Source organism: Amblyomma mixtum, chromosome 3, assembly GCF_055824585.1.
Source record: "Amblyomma mixtum isolate Tamu chromosome 3, ASM5582458v1, whole genome shotgun sequence".
In the NCBI taxonomy this organism is placed as follows: domain Eukaryota; kingdom Metazoa; phylum Arthropoda; class Arachnida; order Ixodida; family Ixodidae; genus Amblyomma; species Amblyomma mixtum.
In genome coordinates, this window is record NC_143014.1 from 366,521,169 (window position 1) to 366,525,590 (window position 4,422).

The window sequence follows — 4,422 nt, forward strand, 5'->3', positions numbered from 1 at the left end:
CGTGGTTTATGGCGATGAGCGCCTTACTGACGAGGGTTGCCGTTCTTCCTTTCTCCTGAGTCTCGTAGCACGTATATATTGCGAGTGTTGGCGTAGTGCCCGTCTCTTGAAGCGCTATGATGTCGGGCGGTCATTGTGTATAGATGTGTTGTTGGAGTAGGCCCTGCTCCTTGCGCTAGCCTCTGCAGTTCCATTGCCATATGTCTAGGGTTTCTTGCTTGCGTAAGTTTTTGTTGGCCATATTTAAGCTTCAGTGTTGTTTGTGGGCGAGTTGGCGAGGGCTGCCAGCGCGGGGCGGTGGTAGGCCTTTTCTCTAATGTTCTCGGCGAATTTCTGCTTGCGGATGCTACTCCGGAGTTCTGAGACTTGCAGTTGCACTTGCTGCATCATCTGCTGCATCATGTGCTGCATCATTTGCTGGATTTCTGCCTTAAATGTATTGAGATCCTCGTTGCCTGTTTGCGACGAGGCTTGGGTTTGTGATGTTTGTGGCTGCTGAGGGCTATTCGACTTAAGGTCTCGTACTGCCTTCGTGAGCTCTGCTATTTGGCGCTCTAGTTCTATCTGCCTAGCGCGTGATAGTTCTAATTCGCGTCTCAGTGCTATTTTCTCCGCGTCCTCCTGTCTAGGTTGTTCGCGGTTGCTCTTTGTGTTTGTGTTATGTTTGTTAGTTATCCCTCCCGAGTCCGGAGCAAACCAGGGGTTTTCGGCTCCCCAGATCACCTTGACGCCGCCGCTCTTTCGGCTTTGCTTCTGTTTTTTCTTCTCCTGCTGCTGCTGCTGGCTCCCTCCCTTCATGGCCGGGGGTGGCAGGGGCGGGAAGGACCGTGATCGGCTCCGTGAACTGCTCCGTGACGCCCGGGATCTCGAGCGGCTCTGCGAGGTCTCCCCCTCCGAGCTGAACCACCTCGGTTTCTCGCCACGGTCGTTCCGGCTGCGGCGTCTGCTCTCGCGTCCGCCGCCATTGTTGCCGCTGATGACCTTGCCTAGCGGCTCCCTGGCTTTGTTTAGTCGGTCGTGACACTCCCTCGATCCGGTAGCGTGGTCACCTCCGCAGATCAGGCATCTCGGGGTACACTGGTGGTCTTTTGGCGGGTTTTGCATCCCGCACTGTTTGCAAGCCTTGGCGTCCGGTGTGGGGCACACGTCGGAGCGGTGACCTGGTTGGCAGCAAACATAGCAGATTTGTCTTGTGGGCCGATACGGGTAGCACTTGTACTCGGCTCCGCAGTAGATGACGTGTTTCGGTGTGATGGGTCCGTCAAAAGTGATGACGGCTGTCTTGGTCTTGCCTAGTCTTCGGGCGCTGGGGATGGTAACACCCTATGTGCGCGTCCACAAGTCGGCTTTCAGTTCCTCCGGTGTCGCTCCGGGGTCCACTCCGTGTATCACGCCACGCCGGGTGTCGTCCGGTGCGGCCACGTAAGCGTTCACGTCGTATGAGCGTCCCTCGATCTTGAGGCTGGTGATGCGTCTCGCGAGCTGGGCGGCCTCTTCGTTCGGCGTGCTCACGATTATGATATTCGATCCTGTACGGAGCCTGGTGATCAGGTCTCTTCCTTCGAACTTGTTGTTGCATGCCGCGGCGACGGCCCGGGCCACTTGGAATTGCTGGAGTGACTTGACTACAAGTCCCTTCGGTCGCAAAATAATCTTGAAATCATCCCTGGGGAGCGGGGGCAGCCTTCGCCTGGGCTGCCGTTGCGTTCCTTTCCCGTCTTTTTTCAGCGCGCCGGCAGATGGAACGCCAGCTGTCGGCGTAGAGGCCAGGGATACTCCTCCGAGGTCACCTTGAGCGGCCGGGAAAATTGCGGCGTTTGTGGCGGCGTTCCGTCCGTTTCTTCTCTGTCGCTTCTTTTGGCGTTTGGTCAGGGCCAATTCCCAATTTGGCTCGTCTTCTTTTTGAGTGTCTTGCTGCTCCTGCATGGCGGATTCCTCGATTCCCCCGCCTGACGAATTCTCGGAGTTGGAAATGTCGAGGAACGCGTCGTGCATCTTTTGTGCTTCTAGCAAATTCTGGGCTATTCTGCTCGTTGATGGCTCAAAATCTGGGTATTCTGCGGTGCGGGAGGTGGTTCCAGGCTGCATCGCGGTCGCTCAGCGGGCTTGGCTGCCCGCGAACGCCCGTAGTCGTGCTAAGCCTAAGTAGGCTCAGCGGCGAGCGTTTCCCGCCAAAAAGTCACCCGAGCCACGCGCGGCTTCACAGTCCGGTAAAATCGCCAAAAAATGGTCCTACCGTCTTGAAACCGGTGTCCGGGTGATCCAGCTTGTGAGTTCTTTCAGATCCAACAAAAAGTTGGTGGCCCAGTGGGTCGAGATAGTCCGTGGGGGTTGAAATCTGCGGAGCCCATGCGACGCACGTCCGCACTCCTTCGCTACCCACACAAAGACCAAAGCTCGTCTAAGGTGTTGAAGTATTGCAGTGGCGCTCACGAACAACTACACTGGCACAAATCGGCCTGGCAAGGGCATTTGATCGCTTGAGCTATCCTTTCCTTTATTCTCTTGTAAATTTTGCTCACACTGCGCCAAAATAAGTGCGCTTTCGAAAAGCCCGCAGGCAAAGCAACAGATCCATTACATGTAACCCGCCGAAATAGCCAAAATTTGTTACGCCACTGCGCCGAGGGTAACTTTGTGTTCGAAGTTCTAAATATTGATAGGATATTACTCGCGGTGAGCTAAACACCTCTCAACACAGATGGAGGCTAACAGTAATAGTTGAAAAGTCGTTGACCTCTATGTTTTGAAAAAATGTCGTACGCCAAAAAAAAAAGACGAAACAGGAAGGAAACATAGAACAGGAAAGAGGCACACGGTCCACGAGAAGAAGAGACTGGCCCGCTGTCGTCGGTGTACCTCGGACTGCCTACCTATCTGCTTTGGTTCCTGGTGGTGCCGGGCGTTTCTGTTTGGTGAGGCCGTTCCACGTTCGGGGGTTTTTTGGTCAGGATTCAGGGTAGCACTGTAGATTTGAGTAATGTGAGGTTGCCTTTGCGCCGGCTGTAGACATGGCTTTCACCTCCCCGGGTGGGGGCTCGGCAGCCTGGTTCGCCGGTCTGCCGGTCTAAAGCTTGCCTCTGACTTCATTTGGGAGGAATGGTGTAGATGCAATTCCGGCGGCGCTTGTACCGTTAGGTGATGGAGTACTAAAAATGAAGAATTCCAAAGCGATCCAGCACGAAGTGAAGAGTCTCTCAGATCACCATCTCGACATCTCTGAAGTGCGGCCTTTCGGGAGGCGTGGTATTCTTCGCAAGTCGGCAAACATTGAGTGTGTGTCGGATCTGCTCCGGTGTCGTACTTTTACTACAGTTCCGGTTAAGGCCTTCATTCCTGAACAGCTTGCGTGCACCAAAGATATGGTCCGTGGAGTGGACCCGTCATCTTCCGCCCAAGAAATTCTGGAGGAATTCCAGGACGCAGGAGCCGGGGTTATTTCTGTATACCGCTGCTCACGCGAGGTCGCAGGAGTGCGTGTTTCTACAGAGTCGGTAATTACAACTTTTGCTGGTCGCACCTGCCCCTCTGAGCTGAAAATATGGCCCATTGTATATCGCGTGGACCCGTTGCCGCCTCGTCCTCTGCAATGCACAAACTGTTGGCGATTTGGACATAGTGGTAAAGCCTGCAAGTCGGCGACTAGATGCCGGGTGTGTGGTGAAGGTCACTCTTCCGACAGCTGCACTGCTGGTGAACCCGTCTGTTGCTTGTGCAGTAACGCCCACAGTGCTTATGATGCCACTTGCGAAAAACGGTCACAGGAGCAGAGTTTATTGGAATTAATTGAGCAAAATAGATGTTCCCGAGCAGACGCTCATGGGCTCCTTAACCGCAGAAATCACTCTTACGCCAGCCTTGTGCGTTCCTCTAGTCCCGACCTTGAAGCCACGCTGTCTGCCAAGATTGTGTCAAGCGTCGAAAAAGCACTGTCAGCTGTGGTAGAGCGTATGCTCAGCAGCTTTACTCAGGCTTTGTCTGAGATTGCTGTGAGTCAGGCAGTTTGTCACCCCCCCCCCCCTGCAGTGCCGCCAGTGGCAACTTCACTTCAACCGTGTGCTGAAAGTTCGATTGAACCATCATCTTCCAATATACCGACTCCCGTGCCACCTCTCGATAGCGTCCCAGTTAGTCTTCCACGCAGCAGTGTCTGTACTATTGATGTGGAAATGACCTGCTCTACACAGAAGCGTCGTGCTTCCACCTCTCCCTCTAAGACCTCCGTTCCCCAGTTCAAGACTAGAAAAGGGCCTGCTAAAGTCTCCTCGAAGTCTGATATGCTAAAGGAGGCTGTTTCAGCCTCTATTCTCGACTAGTTATCATGGCTGGTGTAAAGGTTCTACAATGGAATTGCCGATCTCTTGCTTCTTCTCTTAAATATTTAAAACTTCTTTTATCTTCTCATAATCCAGATATAGTGCT

The 4,422-nt window shown here is 53.7% G+C and overlaps 1 pseudogene; it reads right to left on the reverse strand.

Moving 5' to 3' along the window:
- Positions 1 to 243: 243 nt before the first annotated feature.
- LOC149356667 (uncharacterized) lies at positions 244 to 2,088 on the reverse strand (annotated as a pseudogene).
- Positions 2,089 to 4,422: the final 2,334 nt, after the last annotated feature.